Raw genomic sequence first — 27840 nt, forward strand, 5'->3', positions numbered from 1 at the left:
ATAGTGCAGTAAAGAAATCAATAAGCTGCCATTTAGCAGAGGAAAGACAAACAGATACTTTTATTAAGATGTTTTGAATAATTTTGCTTTATCTGAGACCCGACAAGCTATCACTGATAATAAAGGTGCTTCCAAGACAGCACTGACATTTAACATAGACTTCTCTGAAACTCTTTTTTTTTTCTCATCCACCCACACATAGAGCAGTACCCTCTGGTACACAAGGCAAGTGGGAAGATTAGAAGTGTTGTGTTCAGATTCTAAGGTATTTTGGAATGGATATTTTAATCATATTTTTGTAAGCACATCCCTCATTACTTGGAAAAAACAAACAAACAAAAAAACAGTAATTTTGTTATTACTATTATTACAAAGACGGACAAGGTACTAATGGTCTTTTCCTAGAACAGAAAATACTGCTACCAAACTAGAAAACAAGGAGCTGCCTGCTGATACAAGGCTTGCCACTCACTCTATATTGTGCCAGTATTTGAAAGTTAACACTACCTTCACCAAAATAGATGCAACTGATTCTTTTCTGCTGATGTCCATCTGTTTATAATGGTCAGCCTTAAAAGTTTTATCCATGATGCAACCATGTGAAAGTCATGCAAGACCTGTGCAATGTGCAATGCTAGTAATGGGCTGCTATGCCCTGTATTAAATCTGCAACAGCAATTACCTCTGGTAATAAAAGAAAGATTAAATTTAGGTAATGATCCTAATAATGGAAAGAATCTGAAAATGAGAAAAATACACAAAAGCCCTTTGAAATGTATTTCATGTTAAGTTTTGCAAAACATGATTTTCCTTTCATTCTAATCTGCAAGAAATGTTGAAATATACTTTCATCAGAATTAAACCAGTTTTTGACATGCCAACATTTCTAGAGTTAGGAACATTATTTGTACTAAGTGGAACTGATCTAGTAGCTGGGAAAAATAGACTCTGCATTTAGTTTGCTGAAGTACATAGTTTGGGTGTGGGAAAGCAGGAAGAACTAAGAGCAGAATATGTGGGATGCACAAGTCTGACGTACTGGCACTTGCCCATTCTGGGATGCTGTCACTAGATCATTCTGACCACAAATCTCACCCTGGATCAAAGAATCTCACCCTGGATCAAAGAGTCTGTCACGATCAAGTTTACGGAGCCAATGGCCTCTATCCAGGAAAATGCTTAGAGACTTTCAGTCGGTTTGGATTTCTTTGGTGTATGAGAATGCACTGGATACTGTTCCCAAATTAGAGCTAGAATTTCTTTTTCCAAGTGACGTCAAAACTGGTGGAACTTGTAAGTATTTCATTTTTATTTCTTGGATTTTGGTCTGTAAAACTCAATAGTTCCATATGGGAAGAGCTACAACTAGACCAAAACAGCAAATATTTAATAAGAAATAAAGTGCATAAACGATCCATTTAATGAAAACATCAAGACACTCTGTAAATCAATTCTGCTATCAGCTAATGCTATTATCTAAACGAGATGTAGTGCCTGAGAGCATCTGCATACGTATCCCTAAGCCTATACAATGACATTACATATACACTGGCTGTGTACCTACATGCAGAGGAGCCTAAAGCAATCCAGAGGGACCGGTTCTACAGGGCCACATTTGTGGAACAGAGATCTGGATTATATGTGTCTGAACCATCGGCGAGACAGCAAAATTGCACGTCGATTACCATCCTGTTGCGAAATGGGAGACTGTGCTAAGGAGAAAAGGAGAGCAGAGTGTGCCAGAGGCCAAATGATTAATTTTCTCAGTATTAGCATCAACAATGTGCTGCCTCAGAGGAAGTCATGGTTAAAGAGTATCCACTAACCTGATGCAAAGCTCAATAAAATATTAGAATAAATAGGATAAAAAATTACCCTCATATCTTTCAGAAAGGCTTTCCAACATGGCTCCTATTGTTTTGCTGGGTAAATTTAAGCCTTACTTTGTGCTGTTTATGAAAAATCAATTATGTCACAGGAAAAGTGAGGATGTAGGAGGCATCCACCTCTGAACCCTGTGACACCAATGGCTGGAAATTGATGCCAGACAACTTCTAATTAGGAATAAAGCATAAGATTGCAACAGCGAGGGTGACTAACCACTGAATAAAATATTAAAGGGAGTGGTAGGTTTTCTGTCTTTCTATCTCTTCGAAGTGGCAGTAGAGGACTTGCTGGAAAGCATGCTTCAGCTAAGCACAAGTGACAGACCTCAGCAGAGGCAGTGCAATCTAATGACTCATAATAGACTGGTCAGACTGGACAAAGTAATGATCCCCCTGATTTAGTTTTCATGAATCTGCTACCATCAGGAAGCTACTAACTTGGCTGAGAAGAAGGCAAGGAAGACAGAAAGTCCCTTTCCTGAATTTGAGATTGCCACCCGCATAACACTGTTACAAACAGCACGTGAAAGAATTGTAAAATGTTATGAGAAGGGGAACTTGTTATATTATGCTTAAAGCATAAAATCCTGTTACCAACAGATTTATGATATTTGCATCTGAACTTCAGCTATGTTTCTGCTTAAGCATCACCTCAGCCACTCAAAGTGCAATAGGGCTATCACAAAATGGAGCCACCTAAAAGGAGACTGTAGGGGGGTAGCCTGTTATTATTATCCTTCTTTTAGCCCCTATAAAATGATAAAATATTGATAAAAATGACACATTCACTTTTATTCACCTTGGAAATGAGCAACGAACAGTTAGTGAAGAAGCTAAGTCCTGTGAGGCATTTGTGATCGACGACACATACACAGAGGAGCTTTAGGCAAGTTCTGCCTTGGTAGAGAAATTAGGTTTTGGAATAAAACCAAAACCCAGGTGTTTCTCCATGTTTCCTTCACAGAGATGAACGGTTTTTAAGTAAGATTCCGACCATTACACAGCCCTACCTGTAAACAGGACAGCTTTTATGTTTTCAAAGCCTGCTATACTGGCTTTCAAGAAAATAGCTCTCATTTCTCTTCCTCCATTTACATCTGAGAGATTAATTAAGCTCATCTACAGTTGATTAATGCAGGTAGGAAGCCTGTGGCTTCCTCCAATTACATTCAGATGATGTGGTACTACTAGATATATTTATTTGGCTTTTAAGAAATATATCTGTAAGAATGATCTAGGCAATTGTGGTGTCAGATTAAAATACATTATAAAATCATTACTAAACCAAACCAGCAGCACATTCTGCGTAGCCATCTGGAAAAGAAGATGTTACGGAACAGATCAACATCTCTTCTCAGTATGTGAAGGGACCCTGGTTCTAATATATATTCTTGTATTTTACTAATAGCTGCTCAGCTATTTTATTACTGTGGAAGAAAAGAGATGATGAGCTAAGGAGAAGGGATGCGGTAGCAGGAAATGTTTATTACAAAAAAACCTCTGTGATCTGCTCCTTGCCTGGGATAAAATTATAGGCTTACTGGTACCGTACTGGTGCACTAGATGAAACTATTGCCCATGAATACCTCTGTATCTCTGACAGATTAATCTCTTGAAGACAGGATCTACTGGTTTCACTGGGTAAAACCCCAGCATAGAAAGTATGTTAAAAAACAACTTTTTTTTTTTTTGAAAAAAATGGACTCCTACATAAAAACTGTACTTTAGAACTCTGCTGAGACATGACAAAGACCTCTCACTTTGAAATCAGCATACCTTGATCCTAAAAAAGAGTTCTTATGGCTCCGTCTTTACGCACCTCATATGGAATCCAAAACAAAACTGGAGAGTTCCCTAGCATGAGAAAAATGCTTCATTTTTGTTGTTTTCCCGTGCCACCCACAATCCCACCGAAGTGAGAACAGGGGTCTGAAGCTTCCGACAGGGAGGGGATGCACCTCCAGAGCTACAAAGCTAAGCTTGGAGAATGGGAGGAGATTTATTTCATCACACTCCCCATCAGCTCTTTGGGCTACCTACATTGTACGGATGAATTTAGGTTTCCCGAATACTACAGTACCATTCCCACAGGCTTCTGTGCACCCTGAACTTTACTGTGAGTTCCTTGCTGTGCACAGAGGAGACATGATGAGAACACATCATGCATGGGCAGTAACAGGATGGTTCCTGCTTGCACAGAGCACTCCTCAGTGTGGCCTTGCCTAAATCACTGCTGTGGTTTCTCCAGCCTGGAAGATGACAAAGGGCAGGAAGATCACAGAGAGCATCGGCTCCCTTCTCTATTCAATCTTTAGCTCATTAATATACTTCAGTTATGTCTCTGTTAAGTCACACGAAGACACACTGCCTAATGCACTAAAAGCTATGGACAAATTTAAAACTATGTAAAAGAAACAGGATAATAATATGGCAAACATTACGTCAACATGCCTTGCTGTATTAAGTCTGACCTTCTCTGAATGCCTTGATTTTCCACTTTTCTTTTCCAGTGCATGGGAACCCAACCTCCCAACCTCCTGCATTTCCCAGCTGGATTTGTCAAAGAACAGCTACATATATATTAACTGTTACAGCCATGCTCAAGTACCATGATTAATTACTGCTCAAAATTTTATACTATACAGTATAAAAATGCAGAAACTGTACATCCAGGATAACTTCTCAATTCATTTATATTCATTCCAGTACCTGGAATTTATTCTGTGCTTATTTTATCATTTTCAATGGGATTATTCTTTTTGCACCAAAGACTTAGGTGTGATACTACTGTTGCCAGTTTAATTTTTCTAATTGATATGGTTTTTCTGAACCCACTTAATTGAATTCATTTCATTAAAAGTGGAACTGATACTGATATATTGAAAGAAAACAGTTTAAATAAATGAGCAAATATTCACCACTTTCATTCACCCCAGTACAGCCTTTCACTGAAATCAGTAGTCACTTCTCAAAACAAATGCATTTTAATTCCTTCTGATTTATTTCTCCTCCTACCACTTCTTTGTCACAGTTGGATGCATTTAAGTAAACCAATTGGTATTTACAGAAGCCAATTTTCATTTAAATCCTTGAAAGATAGTTTAAAGATTTCTTTAGCACCCACTGCACATTAACTGCAACTAACATGTTTCTGAAATGCAGTAGTCTTGCTATTGATAATACTAACAGATTTTATTTTAATGGTATTTTTGTTTTCCTCTTCCCCACAGTAATTTAGGCAGATCAAATTTGTAAACATGACAGATTAGCTTAAATTTTCTATTTTAACTTAAACTTTCACGTATGTTAAGATACAGTTCATCACATTTTCACAAAGCTGGTTCTTTCTTTTTCTGTGATACTACTGGACTCTGTAGATCTAGGCATCTCCACTATGGCTTCCCTTAAATGATCCTCAGTGATGATCCACACGTAGGCAGCAACTCTTTTCAGAAACATGGAGTTTACTTAACACATCCAGTAATCCTTGATTTATAGTGTCAACAGGACAGCAACTTTGAGAATTCAGGACTCAAGTCAGGAATGGAGCAAGGTTTCTAGGAAGTCACAGGTTGGCACAGATCAAAATACGTGCTGTGCTCCTACAGGAATACTCAGATGCAGTGCTTAGGTAAGAAGTCCTACTTTTTAAAACAGAAAGTCACGAGGCTGTCTTGGAAGCTTGGATTCAAGGCAACATCTACTTATGGCATGCAGTGCTGCGCCGACCTGTATAGTCAGAGTAGGATACACACTTTTCCTGGATATCACAGCTGCTTTTCAAAGCATCCTAAGTACATTCTGGCTTTATCCTACATCTCTTACTGTTTTTTAACACTACTTTATTACCAATAGTTGCGCACCAACCCCAAGCACATGACAAAAGTAACTGTCCTGTGATGTCTCGTTATCTTTTTGCACAGCAGGAATATATGCATTAAAGAAACCTACTGTCAAGTATTTGAAACTCGTTATGAAGGGTTCCAGAATTCACCTCACTTCTATGCATCAATTACAAGTTTTTGCTGCTGGTGGTACTGGGGACTAATTAACATATTAACAATAGGTGACCTCCTCCTTCTTTTTGGCAAAGTCAGCCCAGTATCTTTCAGGAGTTCATATGAAGAGACAATCTTCCTCGAAGTGTACCTACAGCTGTAATTAATAGTAGACTGATCTGATAAACAAAGAACACATCCAGTAGAGATAACATTCTTGGTTTTTGTTTCAGCTGCCAGCATTTCTACAGCCTGTATACAAACTATGGAAAATTGCTGCATGAATCCAAGCTTTGATAATGTTCAAGTCAATTTGCAATTAGAAGGCCAAATCCTTAGAGATGTCATGTTCCTCTGACTCCCACTATCATGGGAAAGTTCCCTGGCCTCTGGAGACTACTTATTTACTCTCTGAAGCCACCAAGACACTAGGCAAAGGTATGTACTGATATTACTGCATTACCTAGAAGGTGGCTTCTATATGTGGCCTTTATTAGGGTGGGGGAGAAACCCTAATAGAAGGGGAGTGGCCTGTGAGGATCCCTTCCCTACCATTCTGCCTGTCCTGAGTTTTTTGTCACCTACTGATGGAAAATCTTTGTATTCCCTGATAACAAGCCATTAAGGACCATGCTCTAGGTGTACTTGACCATTGCTGGCCCAAAGAAGAAGGGACTGCTGCAGAGCAGAGAATGATATTCAACAGAAATAGCACCACACAGAGAGAGTTAACAGTGTGTTATCATAGCTGAGAAGCAGGGAAGGCTCAGTTTATTAAAAAAAAAATGAAAAAAAAATGTGAAGGGTCATAAAATGTTCCCCAGTGTCCTTCCACAAAGAAATTATTTCCTATACCAAATTCCCTAACAGCTTGTAAAACCTTTACAAGTACTCCAGCTTCTCTGCAGCCAAGCACTGAGTGATGTGCCCATATATCAGGTACCAAGGTCAGCAGATGAAGGAACTGGACTGGAGGACACTTGTAGATCATATGGACCCCACACTTGGGAATCTGCTCCTCTGACTTCAGGCACAGGAGGAGCCAAACCTGCCCCCTCACAAACAACACGAGCATTGTTTTGTACTTTTATAAATGCATCACATCTCCATGTTTCTGCAGCTTAATGAAATACTTCGCTGAAATGTCAAGTTAATGATTTACTATTTTAAATAATTTACTTTACAACTGAATTAACATGCCAGCCATGTTGCACACTCTACAAGGGAAGCAAATCTTTTTAAAGTGCATCAGTAATCTAATTAGCATGTTCCTTCTTTTTATGCCATGTTTCAACAGTTACTGTATATGCCTGGACCTCAAAGTACTTCTTCCTTTGGTTAAATGAGGGGAAAGTGGTAAATTTGGGTGTGCAAGAAAGGGAAGGTGTTTAGGAAGCAGCTCTGTGTCATGCTTTGATAAAAAGCTCAGCAAAGGTTTCAAATGAACATACATGATTGGAGCTGATTTTGAAGCTGACAGCTTCAAAGGAGGTGCAGGATTGTATGATAATAATGGGCATTAAATTACCTTTTCTCCAGCAGTATGCATCATCTGGAGTCAGGTCATAACCAGGGTAAGGGAATCTGAGCTTTCTACTCCTCGCTATATGGCACTTTGAAACAGCAGAAGACTCTTCACAAATCTCAATAGCTGCCATTATTGTTCTCAAAGGACTATGTTAAGAAATGAACAGATTTCTAATAATTTATAAAAACAAGAGTGCTGCAGAAACTACATTGCAACACAGAAAAGCAGCTCAAAATACAGATTTCACCCTTAAAAATAACAAAAAGTCCAACATTTTGAAAAATAATGCAACTTTCTAGGTATGCAAGTAGGCAAAATGTTTATTTAAAAACAGAAATACTGTTTAGATATAGTTGAATTAACAATCCAATTTTAATAGTTGTCTGCACAAAAGCTGGAACAAACTACAGCTCAGCCTCCTGCAGTCATCTTCCAAATGCTCTTTATATTTAAAATCCGAATGGAAGCAGATGCAGACTATTTTTTTTTCCTTTTATTTGGTACGCATTTTATTAAGCCCTGTGTTGGTGGGTTTTGTCTATGACACTTTAAGCAGACATTTAAAATCTTTTTGAATGAACACATTCCATCGCAAACCTCAGTAGCTTCAGTGAATGTGGCAGAAAATATGGCAAAGTTGCTGATTCGTAGTTTAAACTTTAGTAGCAACTAGGGGCCCTGTAAAAGACTTCAGCCAGATGAACTAAGTACTGAGCATATACATGCCATAAGAGAGTGCACGTCCTGCAAAGCTTAGAGTTTAAATATTTAAGGTACTAAGCAAGAAATTAATATTTCTGTTTTATATATGGGAAACTGAAAATGCCGCGGAGGAATGACACACACCTCAGGAATTTTTCAGCTCTCCTGAGACCCAGGTCAGTAACTTAACTCTGGCCATCTTTCATCTCCCTTTAATAAAATATTTGTGCTGCACACTGTACACATGATGTGTTGTAATTTTGTGTTGTATGGATATTGCTATTCCTTAGGCCTCCACAAAACACAGAGCCATAAAATACACATAGTTTGAGCTCTTACACTGAATAGGAAGTCTTCTAATAAGGAAACAAAAGAAAGCCTTGGAAAAGCAGAGAAAGAAATAACTCTGCGTGTTCTCATGTAAATGGGACAACTTTTGTTCTCTCTAAATGTATCTTGCTCAGAGCAGCCAAACTCTGCTGTCCTCCCTCTGCAATTTTATGCAAATTTAACGACCAGTGTTACATGTTATAAATAATCTGCCATGGCCGTAACCTTATCCTGGATTCAGTCTTCTGCGATCCAAAGTTCTGGCGACAGAAATAATGCAGAATATGTCATAGGCTGCCCTGTGAAGTCCTTCTGGAAGATGCAAGGACAGCCGGCAGATAGCTCACGGGGTTGCAGCTGGTTTAAATAGAATGGAAGGGGCTAGGTCAGTGCCTCTTCTTTCCTACAGCTGCATCACATGCTCACCTCGAGCCTCATACTTGTCCACATGAGGATTTGAGACAAGAGGGAGAAGAGCAGGGGTGAGAGAAAAGCCTGTCTGCGGAATGGCCAGGCACCAGAGCTGCCTGTGGGCAGCTGAAGGACGAACACCCGTGAGCTCTCCGCCACCCCATCAGAGAAGTGGGAACTGAGACGAGATGCAGAGCAGGAGTGGCTGCCGGAGCATGATGCTTGGCAGCCTTCACCTGCCTTGAGGAGGGATTTGAGGAAGGGACACGGCAGTGGGGAACTTATGCCAGGGGGCTAAAACTGGACATTAGGAAAAATTTCTTCATGGGGAAGGTGGTCAAGCACTGGAACAGGCTGCCCAGGGAAGTGGTGGAGTCCCCATCCCTGGAGGTATTTAAGAGATGTGTGGATGTGTCGCTAAGGGACATGGTTTAGTGATGGGACTCAGGAGGTAGGCTGATGGTTGGACTTGATGTTGAAGGTCTTTTCCAACCTAAATGATTCTGTGATCTATGACTTTGCTGTTAAGAACTGAGGAGCACCTTAGACACCTCTGTGTGCTCAGCAGGGCCAGCAGCTGGATGGTGAACTCTGCCAGTTGGGGAAGGTGGCTTTCAGAGCTGGCTGCCAATGTCAGACGGGAGAGAAAATGAGCTAACTTCCACGGTACTCTAGCAAGTGAGGAATGCATAGGAAAAGAGCAATGCGAGGTTAATTTGGCATCTGATTTCAAAAAGGTGCAAGTTTCAATACTAGTAATGTGGCATGGGAAATCTGACATAAAGACCCAGCAAAACAGCAATGTTTAAGTAAAGAAATTTAAATGTAGCTATAGCAGGCAGTGAGGTGTCTTTGAATAGGCTGGAAACACTGACAAATGGTGTTCAAAGAAACACCCCAAAAGATGTTAAGTTTGGCAAAGGCAATGACCGGATTTGAATGGAGCACAACTGAATGCAGATGGTATAATCATAGTCTCATTTAAACTAATGATGTGAACAATCTAATACTAGTCCTTGTAACAGCACTGGGTCTTTTGTTCACTAGAGTACATTTAAATAAGAACGTGGTGGGAAGGAAGATATGCTTGAGCTATTTGCATAACGAAGGAGAGCGTGGCTGCAGCCTGCATTCATCACCCAGAGAAAAGGACTTAACCCTCCTCCCAGTTTTAGTTTTCTTGAAATGGGAGAAACAAACATGCTGAGTAGAAAATGCACTCCTCTTAGGTTATACTGCTGCAATGGGGATGCAATTCACAATCCACCACTCAGCTCAGGAATTCAGACATCCTTCACCAAACAATTAACAATACTGAGCATGGAAAGGGCAGAGACCCTGTCTGCATCCCATAAGCAGGTTCCCTGCCACCGCACCCCACATAGCAGGATCACTTCCCAGCTCTTCCCTCCATCGTCCCTTGTGCAGCAAGCATGGTTAGGATACAGAAGTGTATCCTTCTGGGGCATGGAAACCTCCATCTGGCAGTGGGAACCAGAGGCAAAGAAACAGGAAGCTATAAAAGTTTTAAAAGGATTTCGAGCTCCCCAGGGAAACTATTCTATTCCTTATTTATCACTAAGTACCTCTTGTAAAACTCAGCCTCCCCCACTTTCCAATTAGGAAGGCACCTCTTTTATTCCAGTTGTACCTTCTCTGAGCCTAAGCAGACTTTCTGAGGCAACTCCATAAATGAGGTCGACTTGATAAAAATATCCATTGCTGAGGGATCTGGCTACCTGCAGGTGACTTACGATCTTGCACAATTCTGGGAGTTAAATCTGTCCTGCTGCAGTCAATGGGAATTTTGCTGTTTGACTTCAAAAGGATCAGGACTTCATTCCAGATGATGGAAACCACTGCTAGCAACAGTCAGCATGGCATCAGGGCTCTAAATAATAATGGAATTTATATTCACTAAAGTGTCAAAATGAAGCCTCCATAGCAGATTCCCTACTTGTACAAAAGTCAGAGTATAATTCTATACTTGAAAACTGTTTCAGCTGCTATAATATATATGAAATAAATTCCAGATGCAGTACTGATGATATGACAGGTACAACCAGGAAAATGTGAACTCATCATGATGCGTTCTTCCTAGATTCTGTCCAGCATTCACTGTAATTATTCAACTTTCATGCTTTAAGACAATTACAACTGTAGGGAAATATATATGGTGTCCTCTTGGCCAGAAGCAGAGAATCTAAAAATCCAGGAGGCAGAAGATGCAACAAGTAATATAACAAGAACTATCACTCATTACTACAGGGTTCCTATGCTGCAAGGATAAATTATCAAACTCCCAGCATAGAACATGTATATCTCAAGCATAATTTTTAAATGCAGGGAGCATTTCTCCAGGGCTTTTCTTTGGCTGCAGCAGCATTGGCAAGTGTGCCAAGTGCTCTGCCACTGATTTAGTGGGCTGGAAGCCACACTCCATCATTGTGCCTTACCTGCCATTACCTTCAGGTTTTCGCTGTCCCTTGGCATCCTGCTTACAGCAGAAAATTATTCACTTGCTTGTATGGTACACACAAAACACACTATTTTTAGCCACCTGCATCTATCACAGCAAGTTTATATCAAGACTTCAGGGATGAAGAAAAGAGAGGATGAAAAAGAAGCCTGTGCAGAGGGTTTGCTTCCTCGCAGCCCCCTACGCACCTGCTCCTGCACAGTGCCACAGGTTCTCACGAGCGGTGACACAGAAATTTGCAGGCTGCTCCTTGAGCTGTCACTCCAGCTTTGTCTTTTCCTGGAGAGTGCCGCGCTGAGTGGACAGATGATGATCACAGTGGTATGAATGCAATTTTTCTTGTCTTCGGTGCCTCAGCTCAATGGGGTTTTGAAGACACAGTCATGGCCCGTATTTTTCACAATGACTCAGAAGCATTTTGAATTGTTTTCCTGATGAAAGTGAGCCTTTTGTCGGTGGATGGAAATCTCTACTACAGGCATTTTACATTTTTAGAGTCTAACTTTCTGACAGGATGAGATCTAATTTGCCAAGTGATGAAAAGTGCATACGAGGCACTTTCTAACAGCATTGTGCAAATATCACCTCTAGCTGTGCTCTCTCTGAGAAAAGCTGTCCAACACATTGCATGTTCCCCCCTATAATACAGGAAATACAGTAACACAAAGATGATCTTCAAGTCCAGAAGGTTTTGATTCTCCAGTTAAAAGAAAGGGCTAATCACAGCAGGACATAAAGGCCGTCCTCAGATGGTGCAGTCAGTATGTGATCCTATGATTCTGTGATCTAATTCAACGCATTCAAGCCATGCTCTTAGTTTGAGAAAGATTATCAGATCTTTAGATCTAAAAGAGCTATTAGATGTATCTAAAAATCTGACCTATTGGACAAGCCGTGCAAGGGAATTTTTCAGATCATTTTATTTCTCTAAAAGAATAGCAAACAAAACTTGCAGCTTTCCCTCAAGTCCACCAAAAATCAGGAAGCACTGAATCAGCACTGCTGGAAATTCAAATCCTCTGCCTCCATATGGTAGGTACAGAACAGACAATAATACTGAAACTTTCTATATATTATATTAAAGCCCCTCTGCTGAAATAAATGGCATAAATAAAAGGTAGGCATTTTGTTCAACTTCTTTTGGAGACTTTCTAGACCATAATGCAGCTAGCATTAGGATAGTACCCTAATACCTTATGACAAAGCAGCAGTGCTGTCTGGTTCCCCAATGTGTCCAGTGGCCTAGGAGGAGATGGGGGATTAAAAAAAAAATCAGAATTGAAAAACAAAAACAATCAACCAAAACCAAACAACAACAACAAAAAACACAACACGAAATAAAACAAAACCAAAAAGCAACAAAATATTGTTTGCCGTACTAGAGTGACATAAGGACTTCTCTGAACAGAGGAATCTTTCTCTTATTCAGAAGTCCTGACTCTGTTTCAGCTAAGTCAGTAACAACACTCCTGCCAACAAAACACCTTCTGGTGGATCTTCTGGTGATCCTGGTGGTGTTCTGGATTCTGGCCCGCTCCAATGCTACAGGACGTAAAGTTACTCGTGGGCAATGAGTGCAGGACTACAAAGAAGTCAAATCAGAGATGCATGTCAAATACGTATTGTCAGTGTTTAAATTCAAAACACCTGTATTACATTCAGGTTTTGGTTCAGCCCTGTCTTTGAGAGAGGGAAGGAAGAGGCACGTGTCATGAATGGCACATGGGGCTAGAGCAGCCCCCACTAGAATGATGATAGTCAGCTAACCAGCTGATATGCACTTGGTAGCTTAATTTGAATAGTTTTGGTCATTCCTGACGCTATGAATATTTCCAATACAATGCCATGGTGCTTTTGGCTTTGACATCTCTTTTTGAAGCTGGTAGCTTCCGAGAAGGTAAAAGTAGGCAGAGTATAATATTTACAGCCTAGCTGTTTTGTGCATGTTAAGAAAGTTGTTTGCTATTCACTAAGACAACTCATATAATCTGTTCCTAATAAAAACGTAGTCATATACTAAAAATACAGTGAAATATGAATCTTCAGATAACTTCTCTATATTAAAAATTCCGCAAATCATCCTGCTGTGAATATTCATTTTGCTTTATGTTATTACACTATATGGTTAAGTTGTGCAGAATACATTCAACTTTCAAGTTATATCATTGATTACTGTTTCTGATGGGGAGAATGTTCTCTGAGCTCTGCAAAAATATCAAATCAGAATTATCACTTTGGAAAGCAACTGGAGAGGACATACTGGCATTTTCCTTTATCATTGTCTGTATTATTTTTTTCATAGGTTTGAAAATTTATTTCAGAGACCTGACGTTATACTTGGTAAAACGAAATATGACTGACTACTACAGGACTGCAATGTGTAGATGTAAATCACAACTCAGTCTTATCTTTCCAGTAGCTACATCAAATCTGTTAACAATTGAGAAGCCATTAAAATGCTAATGAGTATGAAGGATGATCTATGATTCCACACTCCAACTTCTATTTTTACAAAGGCAAAACATACATGAAAATCCCAACAGTTCTCTACAGCTGAAAGGAATATGAAAGACTGCTTAGCTTTTGAAATTATGACATTGTTGTTAGACTTGTCTGCAAGATAAATTGTTACATTACCGCCAGCATGATTATAAAAAAGCTTTAGGGCCACAGTTATACCAGCAAAAGTCTTAACTAATTCTCCTTAATTTGCTCCCAAATACTAAGTATCAAGATTTCCAAGAAAGAGCAGTGAGTCTAACTGGCCAAGCTGTGACAAACTTTCAGAAAAATGCAAACTTCAGAGAGAGGCCATTCACTCAGCCTTCGGGAAATCAACCCCCTTCATGAGTGCCCTGAGCTAAAACCTCTCAAATGAAGCCCTGCAAAATTAATTACTTCTGAAAATGCTTACACCATGCAGAGGAGCTGCCCAGACACAACCCCTCTGCAAAATGATGCCTTTGTAGCTGGCATCTTTGGAGCTGAAGTGAAAAACATCCTTCAAAGTTACAGGAACTCTTACAAGAGGTATTGTTGCCTTCCTAATCCTAGTCAGGAAATTTTATGTCTTTTCTCTAGCATACGTGATAATAAACTCTGCTCAGGCTTTGGTGGAAGTGCCACATTTTTTGATGTGCTCAGGTGTGACCATGTGTGTGTATCTGGCACTAAATTTCGGAACTTGCTGGTCCCTGAGTAGCAGCACATGCATCATACTAATGTAATCCTGCCATCTCCTGTATCCCCTTAATCAGTAAGCATCTGTGTTTCACTTGCTTCCAGAAATGACACAGTCCTGAATATCTCAAAAAAACAAACAAACAACAAAAAACAACAAGGAAAATCCCACACTTTTATGGAGGTTAAAGTGAAGAGGGTGAGGAGAACAAGTTACAGTCCGTTCTCTATGCTGTTCCCTTCATTGTTGCCTAATGTTATTTATTGCAGCACTATGTTCCCGTTGAAGCATAATTAAAAAAGATAAATAACCATACAGTCTTCCACAAAGACAAATTGATAGCTTGAGCCTTTTCCTGTTGGATTGCATTTTTCTAACATGTAAGAGTGAACGAACGTTTGATATCTTTTCTTTTCCTCATTCTTCACAGGAAAAATATCCCTTTCATCTACTTCAGGGTTCTCTGAGGTCCCTGAAGTAATCCAGCACTTTACTCTGGGTCACAGTAAAGTAATCTATTATCCCGGTACTATTTGCACCCTTAATTGCATGCACTGGGCTGCAGCTCTGTTTTCCCACAGGTGGGCAGCTGGGCAGCCCTGTGTCTGCTGCATGCCCTAATTTTGGGCACCTGTCCTATTTGCATCTCCTTGAGGCACCAGGACTCCAGGATGCTGTTCCAGTGGAAACTGCCTCTTTGGAAAGCCAGTCTTGCACCATCCAAGCTGGTAGGGATGTCGCTGCAGTGGTCCACGTCCCTCTGAACTGTAGCTTCAGGCTGCTCTCATCTCCAGGGCCTCACTCCCGTGAGCCACCTCTTCTGGCCTAAAGATGATGGCACATCAACTCTGTTCCAAGTTCTGCAAACCACAAGAGGCACTATTGCTCCTTTCCAGCAGTAAGTAGGCATACTGCCTAGTAGTTTTGGTAGCATTTCATTTGTTATGAGTTATTTGCATCATAGAAGTCCCAAGGCAAAAACAAAACCAGACACTACAGACATAAGACATACCAGATTCCAGTCAGACAACAAGGAACAAGAAGAAGCCTGTCCCACTGGTGTTGACAAGTGAGACAGGTGAATGGAGAGAAAACTGATCAGTAGGAATCAAAATTACCAGCTAATACCACTCAAGTGCACATATAAACAGGAAAATATCTCCACTTTATCATCTGTCTCCTACACTCTTGTAAGCAACCAGAATTCAAAGCGCAGCAAAACACACAACAACGAGCTTTCAAAACAGATTTGGCTGAAGGCAGCAGATGATCACGAGGCTCTTACATTGCAAAACATTTTTGTTGCTATGTTTTTAGCTCGCTCAATATACATGTTTAGAGTTATGTCTGGAAGAGACAACATGGATTAGTGACTTTGTTTTAAGAATAGATAATCTCTTGGTAAATATTTGCACTGCGTGAGTTAGCTTTGCTGGCAAAATTGTCTTGACAGTTTATCAGGCTGAGCACAAAAACGACTTGCTGATTCTTTCATGATGTTGCTAAAAATGATACAAACTAATGATGCTTGTACTTGCATATGAAACAAAATTAATTAATGGGGAACTAGACTGGCAAAATTTTGATAAACTGCGTTATTTCCATAGGTTTGAAGCTGCAGATTGAAACTCTCTGAACTCACTTGTGTTAATTCTAAAACACGTGTCTATCCATTGTAGAAACTATAGGCAGAAATTAGCATCTATCAGGTATGAGTGCATGACTGTGTGCCTGCCACAGCATGCACAACCAGGCGAGGTAAGAAGAGCAGCTGAATTCAGAATCCAATTTATGGCATTCAAATGCATTACTTTGGTTCTGCAATGTCTAGCTCATGAAAAAAAAATCCTACAGTCATAAAAGAGTACTAACCTACACCCATAAAAATATGGTGAATGTTGTCAAGCACGGAAAAATAATTTAAGGATCCTAATATTTTTTGGTCAAGAGATCACAATGGACTGTTTGCCCATGAGATTAATTGAAACATTCGCTTCAGATGCTTTCATCTCTTAAGAATCAATTTTTTTTAATTTTTTTTTACTCTCTGTATCGTCTTCATCTTTTGTTTCTTAAGGTACAGATAGGTACCTGAGATCTATAAAACTGAGTGATTTACTGACCTACAGTTTTTTTTCAAGCTATGATGCCTCCTCTGAGGCTACTCAGACTCTCCAAGTGTCGTTTACAGTGGAAAGTGCTATGTTTGCATTGGATGAGCTTTTTGCTTCTTTTAGTTTAGTCAGCACTGACATTACAAGGCAGAAAAAAAAATAAAAAGCTGATATCTGACCTATTAAGTGCTTTAGAAGTTTTGGAAAAGGCAGAGGGTTATACTACAATGAATAATGAGAAAAAGTGCCACATCAATACTAGGGGGGTAAACAAATATGAGATACAACTTTCTTTGGTGTCTCCCATGCTTTCTCAATATTACCCCTGCAGAGGCCACAGTGGTTTTAACATCTTCTAACACCAATACTGATAGTAACACCAGACTGAGAAGCAAATATTGATTTCAGCTTTTAAGGCAGCTGCTGTTCCAGTTTTGAAGTTTTTTTCCTTCTTCAGTTGAATTAACCCATAGTTTTATCTATTTACTCAGTTTACAGACTAGTTATAGTTGAGTGAAGTCTTGCACTGCTGTTCTCTATTTGCATCACTTGCTGTAGTTTTATAGAAATAGGATTAATTTAAAAGAGCATGTTCTTCCACCCAAAAGGGAAATTCTTTTGTTTCAAGATTTTGTAGCAATTAAATTGGTATCTGAAGTAAAGATGCCCTTGAACAGAAACTAATAGAAAACATCTTTACCATACTGTCTTATCAGGACAGCATGGAAGAGGGGATGCTGGGAAAAAGGGAGGAAAAAGCTTTTCCCTGTATTTGGTTTGGCTGACAAAGGCAAGATTGACTTGACTTTCAGGGACTCTGCCTGAATTTCTATGCTGAGGTTATCTCAAGGATACTGTGGAATAGTGTCATTTCTCCTCGGTGTGCCAAGGTGAACCACGCAAATGCCTCCAATAGCTCTCAGCTATTCTCATGTGAGACAGATTGCTGAGCTTCTGTTTGGCTTTAGAGATGTTCGCGTGCCAGTCACTGGGCCACAGGATGACAAATTACCTCTCTGCCAATATGAGAGCTGGGACAGTTCTCTCCACAGCCTCCACCAGATGGGCCTAATTAAACTATTAGCCAATGAGTGAGGTCTGATGGCTCCATTAGGAATCCTCCTGTGCTTAAATAAACAGCTCAAAATAAATAGTTTTCTCAATTAGAGTGTTGTTCACGTCCTGTTCTGGGATATTTATTAGCAGAGTGTCTCCTTTGTCTCCTTTACCCTGATGGGACGGGGCCCTCTTGACCTTATGCAAGAGTTGCAAAAGGCTGTAACAGCATTAACCAATTTGCTTTGCTGAGCAAAACTCTCTCCCTCACCTCCCCAAAATATCCATTTTCTTGGGCTTTATAACAAAGATTTTTCCCTTATGACATGCACTTTTGTTCTGGCTGTGGGGTTTGCTACCCTGATGGGCTGAAGCCTGTCAATGCCACACGTAACACCACTGTAGTCTATGCTGCCTCTCCTCAAACCATGATACCATGTCTTCTGCTGGCAAGGAAGGATCCTCCCTTCTTTTTCTAATTAGTCTCTAGAACTAACTTCTCCCACCTTAAATACTCTCGTGGTCCACAATTAGTCCTCCCTCTTCACCTAGATGAACTTTTTCTCCCTAATTCTCTCCTCTTTACCGAAAGGGTTGTTAGGCATTGGAATGGGCTGCCCAGGGAGGTGGCTGAGTCGCTATCCCTGGAGGTCTTTAAAAGACGTTTAGATGTAGCCCTCAGTGATATGGTTTAGTGGAGGACTTGTTAGTGTTAGGGCAGAGGTTGTACTAGATGATCTTGGAGGTCTCTTCCAACCTAGACGATTCTGTGATTCTGTGATTCTGTAATTCAGTTGTGACCTGTACATATCTCATTGTGAAATATGTTCATCTAACACAGTCTTTCTTTTGTGTGCCTCAGCTTTCTGATGAAGAAAATCCAGTTTGAACTCAAGCTCTTAAACAACTCCTTCCCCTCTCTTCTCCCTTTTCAAAAATTTCCCTCTGAAAGGTTCCTCCTACTCATTTCTTGAGTTACCCTTGGCTCTTAGTTTCTCAAGGACGTTTTCATAATCCAGAACTTTCTATCTTTTGTGCCCAATCAATGTAAGGATGATGAGCTCTGCAGTGAATGCTAGTCGTGATCAATTACTTTTTTCTGACTCATTCTCAGAGGAGAATTGCTGCTTCTGGGGTGGGTGTTGGTCCCACAGGAAAAAAATTGGATACTTCACCCATTAATAGCACTCCTTGGCAGCAGTGTTTGACTCACTGTTTGAAATGAGCAACTAGGATTTTACATAAAACAAATAGTAGATGGATTCCTCAGTATACCTCATGTCAAACATGGTATTATCTGTGTAACTAATTAGAACCATTTGAGCTCAAAAATAGTAAGATGCTGGCACCACAGCTCCACGTATTTAATTATAACTCATTTGATATTGATTCCCCATTTGCTCTGATAGAGCCATTAAGATGCTCTTTATCTAACTGCTCCAGAAATAAATTGGCATTTAGTTTTGTATGTTATAAAACATATTGGGCCATGAACCCCAAATTGTTTCTATTTAGTCACTGAAAAGAAACAGACAATTAAATCATTAACTCTGTGTTAGAAAACGGGATACTTCAGAGGCATATCCTGTGACAATTTGTACCAGCCAAGGATCTGTCCCTCAGTGACTTCATGTACGATTTGCAAGTAGTAAAAACCTTCTCCATTAAAACAAAATTAATTCAATATCACCATCAGGGGCCATATTTTTATTTAAGTAGGGTACTTTTTGTCTGTTAAATCCTGCATTTGAAGTGGAACACATAGAAAGCATTTTGCCATTTTGAATCAACTCCTGAGATCCTTATTGAACTCCCCCTTTAAACAAGCCCTTCATCTTCCTATTGGACTGGGATGAAATCCAAATGCCTCATTTTGTTCATTCTCAAGCAGCATCAAGGAAGCAGGTGAGTTCAGAAAGTGACTAAGATCACTTATACATGGAGATAGTAATATCAGTAGAATAAAAGGTTTTGATAACTGTCTAGATTTTCTTTTTAACTCTGGTGGGGAGACTGCAGATAGGGAGTATTTTGGAGAGAGGCACTTTCTGCACATCCCGATTCCTCCTGGTACTTCACCACAAGTGAAGTTAGGGATGTGTCTTACTTCCAAAAGAAGTGAAGACCTCAGAGAAGAAAGGGTAAAATGGGAAGGGGCGTGGACATATTTTGGTGGCTGCAGAGGATTAAAGAACTAGGATTTTAAAAAGATGTGCAATAGGCTGCTTTTTTTTTTTTTCCCCTCTCTTTCTTTTTACTGTTATTGTGATCTAGTTTGAGGGCTGATGGTGTTTCCACAAGATGAGCCATCAAATGGAAAGAGCGAGGAGCCAACTCAGAAACAGAATACCAAAGAAACAGGTGCCTGATGAAAGCACATGACTTGATTAAAAAAAAAAAGAAAAGTGAAATAAAGTTAAGAAATTGCCTATAAAAGGGGAAGGAAATACCCATGTTCTTCAAGGAAGAGGGCTTTCTTAGTCAAAATCAAGTCTATTTGCATTTAAAAGATAACCTTGTTTCCCTTACAAAGTGGATGTGATTAAGTATCTTAATTTGCAGAAATGACCTAAGAACACATTACTTCTGGCCCTTTCAACTGCAGCCAACCAGAAACGTGTTTTCCCAGGCTGCCCCACCAATTTATCTTAACCCTGATAATAGCCGGCCACTTTTTATCAGTTGTCTCTTTCCGTACACAAGCTCCTCTCTCTTGCTGAGCACTCTAACACCCTTACTGCCTTGTGTCCACCCAGCCTTCTCTATGTCAGTATTGCCAATAGCATTCAGTGGATAATGATCCCAGAGAAAATTCAATCAGAAAGAAGGGCATTTTGTATCACTTGAGTGGAAGGTCAGATTAATGGAAAGAGCCAGGAAATTCCCACCTGCTGCAGCAAGGCTGCTGTAACACTTCTATTCACAACATCCCAGTTTGTACTAAAATATGCAGAATTCTGCTGGGAAAGTCACACGGGTTTCATCAATGACCACAGTGACACCAGATTATGTATTTTCTCTTTCCTTGTCTTAACACAAAGAACTGAGGTTATCTTCAGAGCTAAGATTGGTGGGGTTGTTTTGTTTGTTTTCGTCTTAGTCCTCAAAAATGAAAAAAATTGAAGCCTAACATGACAAAAAAAGCCCAGAACATGCCTGTGTTTGGCACATCATGCTTAATTGCAGCTTTGAGCTAACACAGGCACATTGCTTAAACTTCAATTGTTGGAATTGTCATATTGTAAAATTTCATTGAAGTCCCACTTCTCTGCCTGAAGTGCCATAATGCTAGCCAAGTGGGGAGAAGGGTTCTTCTGAGATTGATTTTGCAGACACCATAGTTCAATTCAATTGAATTCACTCAAGTAGTGGTTAACATAAACACTGTGGAGAGTATGACATGTCAAATTAGCAGCTTTGCAAATCTCCTGTTAATTGTCAGCCTAATTAAAAAATTGCTAATTATAATGTTTATAACTTCAAATAACTGCTCAGCTATAAAGCACTGGCTGTCAGGTGTAAACAGGGGGACTGAAGGAAAAAAAATCAATCGACATCTGTTAATTTATCAGAGGCAGTACACTAAATTGAAAAATGGATTGCCTAATGCACTGTAAATCTGCATTACGATAAAAGACCAATTCATTTCAACACCTGCTTAATAAATGATAATGGCCATCTTTAGTGGCTAGCCCTAGGGTTTCTTCTGCCAATCACACTTAAAATCCTGCCTTTACCTACCAACATCAGACCACAAATTGATTGCACGGTGTTAAAATATATATAATATCTCCTCCTTTCTTTATGGTGATAAAAATGAATAGTTTTTGCATATATTTTTTGTAAAAAAATTTCCTGGATTTTCTCATGCCATAAAGAAGAAATCTGCCTCATCCTTCTACAGTTCCTCTGTTTTAGATAGACTTAAATGCACTTATGAACTAGAAAAAAAATTAAGTGCCCAAGTCATATCATTCTCATGTACAGACTTTCGTGCTTTAAATAAGAGCTATATTGCTTGAAGTCAGTACTTTGTTTTTGTATGTTTTTCCTTAAATATTTACTTTGATCAGACAGATGACGATCTTCAGTAGGTTACAGGACAGTGAATATTACTAGCAGCAGAGTTTTCAGACTGCCGTCTTCCACAACACCATTCAGTTGAGAGAACTGCAAAGTTTTAGACAATCACTGCTCAGTTCCTCAAAAGCAGATGGGGTTAAAGATTATATTTATTGGTAGATCTGTATTTTTTCAGGGCACTGCAAACTGCTTCTAATGGCTAACAACAGTTTAGCATTTGGGGGGCAAGAGGGTGTATTTAAGTAACTGGTTGTCATTTCCTCTCTGATAAAGTTTCTCTCAACCAGGGAAGACAGACGTCTCAGGAAAGGACTTAGATTTTAAAAAGTTTAAGAAATATCTTTTTTTTTGAGGATGATGCTGTTGTTCCCTAATGCCTGATGGCAGCAACATGAATTGATGCCTCTTGACAAACCAATATCAAACTCTTTCCTGTTCATTTTGACATAGACATGCCTTGAACCTACATGTCTTTCTTGAACTCTGTGTTACCTGTTAAATGATGTCCTTGGCAGCGCGGTGGCAGTTGCCATCTCTCCCTGAGATGCATCTCATGATGCTGTGTTAATGGTTCTCATTTCATTGTGACATTTCCAGCATGCAACACTGCTTCTACTTCACATTTAAGCACATTGTGAGGGATTAGGCAGCTTCTGTATTATATGATAAAATTCATCAATAGATCTCATGCATTTTTGAGACGGCAAAGCTTTCATAGCACATTATCAAGTCACAGTAAATTTAATAGCTAAGACTGTTTTTAAATTGCCGGTCATGATGATAGGGTAAAGTATGGCTTAAGATCCTTCTGATCGTGTTTTGGTCTTCGATTCCTATAACTCTTGCCCCTTCCCCCTCCCCAAGATTAAAATATTTTCATTTCCCATGAAGTTTTATACTATCTTTTATTATGCTATGATATGGTTTCATTTAAAAGTTTCAAACTGTATTAGGACCAGTAAAAAGATAAAAAAAAGGTTAGTGCTTGACCCCAGCAGGTAACAGTGAAATCAGGGCAGAGACAAGGTGAGAGGGGCAAAAGAAACAAAAAGGTTCATAACCAAACACTGCATCCAAGCCAGAAATGAGTGTAAGTCCTAACTCTTAACATCAGATGATGCTGTCCATCTCAAAATTTAGCATATTTTCATGACTATCATGGTTCTGGCAAAACTCGGTCTTTTCCTATGTTCTTTTTTTTTTTTCAAAAAGAGACTCCTGCTCAAAACCAAACGTGAAATCAAGGGCTTTACGCTGGAGAGGGGTAGAGGTGGTACAGGAGAAGTGGGATGCCCACAGAAACTGCTGCTTCTGTTGCTCTTGCACACACACACAACTTGTAGAAGGGAATGGCAGGCTGGGGAAAGGTGTCCAGACACTGCTTTAAAGATTCAGTGTGCTGTATCTGTAAACCACTTGTAACTAAGGACAGAGTAGCAGTCTGCATTCCATGGTTTTGGGTTAGATTTCATCTATAATTTATGTTATAGTTTCCTCATGTTGATGAAGACAGCTACAAAATTCGATTCTTTATGGAATCAGCAGTAGTGATTTTGAACAGCTTGTAAGCGATATAACAAAACACAAAGCAATAAATAATGCAGTCTGGAATAAACAAAGCAATTATTTTATGTCATGTTTTAAATTTCTATTTTAAACCATGTACATTTACTCACAGAAACTTCCTTTATTAACACACAGAGATGCGTCTGTTTTCTTAAGCCAAAAATAAGGATGTTTCCAGCTATTATACAATTATTGACTTAGTTTTACAAGTCTCTATGGAAAGTTGTTTTGGAAGGCTTTGCTTTTTCCAGAATATGGTTTTCATAATAACACATGAATTTTTACAGCCCCACATGCCTTTAACAGCCCTTGTGCCTAATAGCTTTTCATTACTATTGCCTTCTTCCCCTCTGAACTCCAGAAATAAAACATTATGCTTTTCCTACTGCACATGAATGCTATGTCTTTGGCACACCTATGTACACACCTTTTAAGGCAAACACATTAAAATTAATGTAACAGCATGTACATCCATCTGGTGTACATAAGTTAGCCAGAAGCAAGTCCTTTGATAGATTTAGTCTGCCTTGTACATCTTATGAATTCAAATAGTTAACAATGTTGTGAGCTTTATGCCCAATATTGCATACAATCTTCTAGATTATAGAAATGCAATTTATCTGTTTTCTGAATTTATTTTTGAAACATAGGCCAGCAAGGAAACTTGATTTTTTTTTTGGTAAAAGAATATTTTAATCCTTTAACACTCTCTACTAAATTGTAGGAGAAATTAATCTGATATCACAGATGATATTGTTTTTATCGAAAATTCCACATTAAATAGCCAAATAAACATTAGATTAAATGCTGCAATCAATAAAAACAAAGGTAATATCTAATTTGTTTTCTGGGTAAATAAACCAAACTATGATGCCTGAAATGAAATCTCTGAATGTGTTGTGTAGCTGTTTTTATTAAAATTATTATAAGAGAATATATCTTATATTTTACCCAGGCTGCCTACAGATTTTAAAGTATCAGCAGGGCAGTCAAATACCTTAGGAAGCAAGTTAATTCTACTGATATGTGATATGAAAAGTTATTTTATATTTAGACAATGCAGAACAGGCAATTTTTGTACCCGTAATGATAAACTGCAAATAGTTTCCGGAGTTAAAAATTCAAAGCAAAATATCCTAGAATTGCTGCATGTCTGACCCCTGCTACATTCCTCAAAACAATAACCAAAAATATTCACTGCAGGCACATTAAACAATCAAGAAATAGGATGCTGGTCACACTATATGAACCCAGATACTACACTGTATTTTAACCATGTCTGCAGATGATAAGGATGATTTTTGGAAACCTTGGCTAATGTAGAAAAAGAAATGCATAATACTCTGAAAATGAAAATGCAGACAGGAGGGCAATTCAGTTTTCAGTGGGACCTGAATGTATAACTCACCATGATATTTTCTTTTCATTTTAACTGGAAGGAAAATAAGGCTTAGAAAAATTTCCATACCAAATGCAGCTGATGACAGCATTGTATTGGAAAATTTCAAATTGTTTCTTCCTATGGTAAAGTTTTATGTGAAAAAAGGGACAGAATTGACCAAGACAAATGACCACATACTATGAATGAACAACAAAAGGCAATTAAAGACAAAAGAAGTGGAGGAAAAAGATCACCTTTTGATTTTAGACTGGTAAAATCAGTGCCTCTGCCCTTATTGATCAATGTATGTGATAACATGTAAGGTCCCTGATAGCTGGATCTCCCAATTTTCCACCATTTTGTCTTTCTGATTTACTTATGTAAACTTTATCATCATTACCCTTACAGATGTAACGGGAGTTACTCTGGCATTGTGCTGAAAAATCAACCTTTTCTTAATGTTGCAAGGCCCTCTGGTAGAATATGTTATTTTACTGCACATCATGTATCTCCTAAAACATGGTATATATACTATTAGCATAACTCTTTACGTGTATATATATATATTACTGTGTAGATATATTCAATGTCTAAGAATGTATATGCATATATGAATATATTGAATTGCATAATGATAACTTAGACTATTATTGATTTTAAATAATCCAAATGTAAAGAGGTATATTTATTCTTATAACTATTTTTTTCCCTCTTCTTAACGTTAAAGGAGAGTTGAATACATCAGCTTGGGACATTATCCTGTTAGTCACCACATTTGGATAATTCATTTGCAGTATCCAATTATCCACTATGTTAATGCCACACATCTGTTTGCAAACCCTGCCAATGAGACCACATTCACATTCAAAAAACACACCAAACTCATACTACTGCAAAACTAAATCCCATCATCTCCATCCAGTATTCTCAGCCACTTGGTCTTTCTACAGGGAAAAAAAAGAGTACAACATCCCAAAGTCAGGCTTATTCACTTGAAGCATAAAATAAAACCTCCCGCGATTATTTTTGCCAATTTCCTGAATCCTCTGCATTGCAAAGCAGAATTAAATATTTTGCATGTATTCTTGCATTCTTCCTCAATGGGCTACCTGAAGGTTAGAGCTTCACAAGATATATGTTACTAACGTGTGTCTATTAGCATTTAGAGGTCAAAATACTGTTCAAGATTGTTGAGAAAAGCAGAAAATAAGGTGCATATGGGAAAAGACAAAATCATTCTGTTATTAGTTCCTTGCACGATAGGAGAAAAAAAGTATTTTGTATGAGAAGAAGATTATGAATAAAAAGATCAGACATTACAGTAATTGTTACCTAACTGCATTGTCGCACCTTCTAAATTTCCTCTTTTTGCAAACAAGTGCATGCATAACTTTAAGCATTTCATTGAAATTAAAGCGAATGAACTTATAGGAATTGCCAACATAAGTACTTGTATTTGATTTTATAGATTCAAGGACAAACGTTATCTTGAATTTTGGACTTAGGATAAGAATCAAGTACTAGATTAAGATCCAAACTAATAAAAAAGCTCCCAGTGAAGTAGCAGGGGGTCAGTCAACATCAAACATCAAATACATCAGAAAGCAAGAATAAAAGATCCAAGAAAGTAACAAGCAGAATACAGATAAAGGAAGTTTCAGTGAATTACAGCTGATGCATTTCTTACTTAGATATGTGAAAGACGGGCAGTCTGTATGTCCTGTTCCAGATCACACCATCAACTTTATACAGCATAAAAAATCACATACTGTTCCAGACTACAGCTGACTTAGAGCTCTTCCTGTGTTTCAGACTAAATCTCTTAAAATTAGGATAGGTAATAAATGTTTTTCTCGGTTGTCCACCTTAGTCTATCAACCTCAAACAAGCACTGGTCACCAGTACAGATCCAGTCTCAAGTCACTATAAGTACTGTCAAGACCACGAATGCTGATATGGCTTACCAGATATTTGTTTGTTGGAGTTCTCAGCTTATCTACAGTGAAGTAAATATAGATATTTGAGTATGTAACAGGTAACAAGGCTACCTGACATCTTTATTCCTTCCTCATAGAGCTTTCTGCATTCAGGAACCATTCATTAGTTCATGTCTTCTTCCACCCCAATGGAGACGATATACTGGAGCCCACAAGTTCATTTGCAGAACTGCTCAAGGGCTGGTTTAGAAGACAAATCAGAAGAAAAAATAACCACAATGCCTTTTTTTTTTGTGTGCATGTGTGTGTGTGAGTAAGTGTGTGTGTCCCTCCTGTGCAGCAAAGAATAACTTTATTGGTATTATTAAATTTGCTGAAGAAATGACACAAAAATAAACTATCAATAAAGTAAAATATGTAAGCCAGTATAGAAAGAAAAGTTTAGTACAATTTATATATGAAAACAAGAAAACACAGCCAAAGAAGAATATGTCTTTATTTATTTATTTATTTATTAATTTTTGCGGGGAGAGCAATAATGCAAAATATTTCATTTAACTATTTTAAAATTACTTTATTTCCCCTTCTAACCTCCTCCTTTACTTTTTGTTTTCCCCTAACTCATGCAATTAGCATAGATTGGGAAGTACTTTTGGAGGACTCAACCTACATTTGTGCCTGAGTTAGCTATTTATTTACTTTTTGAGCAGATGCATTCACAGATCCCTGATAAGAATGAGGTAACTGTTTACCAGCGTAGGATGCTCTCCAACATGAAGGATGCAGCATTCTGGTTGTCTGACCTTCTAGAAAACCATTCAAGCCTGGTCTCACACAAAGCACTTTCAAGAAACCCAAGAACTTCAATACAAATAATCAGAAAAATTCATTTTCATCTTCTGTTGAATGTCATCATAGTAAATGAAAGTCAATTTTATCTGTCTACTGCATATACCCTATTGGGGAGTAATGGCTTATGACAATGGCTCACCACAGATCCTCTGCCGCAGTTACTTCCAGTGTAACCAAGGGTTGCTGTTTCCAACACATAAACGTATCTGCAGAAATCAAATACCCAACAGCTGTTTCTGAGGAGCCCTGAAGTCCACAGACATTGTTTTGACCTGAGATCAGAAGAACAAGCTCTACAGTATGGGAAACATAGGAAAATAAAAATTAGCAACTCGA

General features: G+C 38.7%; 1 protein-coding gene across 7 annotated transcripts in view; it reads right to left on the reverse strand.

Annotated features, from left to right (window-relative positions):
- ADARB2 (adenosine deaminase RNA specific B2 (inactive)) overlaps nt 1-27840 on the reverse strand; it is a gene marked incomplete at its 5' end in the record, with an annotated part of 313600 nt that overhangs the window by 251898 nt on the left and 33862 nt on the right. For 4 of the 7 annotated variants that reach the window (XR_013946054.1, XR_013946055.1, XR_013946056.1 and 1 more), the window contains one exon: nt 172-27797. The exons of 2 other annotated variants lie outside the window; for them this stretch is intronic. Of the gene's footprint in view, nt 1-171; nt 27798-27840 lie in introns of those variants that run through there. One more of the 7 variants, XR_013946057.1, reaches the window with a different exon arrangement.

Source organism: Anser brachyrhynchus, assembly GCF_964034855.1.
Source record: "Anser brachyrhynchus genome assembly, chromosome: 2".
Lineage (NCBI taxonomy): Eukaryota > Metazoa > Chordata > Aves > Anseriformes > Anatidae > Anser > Anser brachyrhynchus.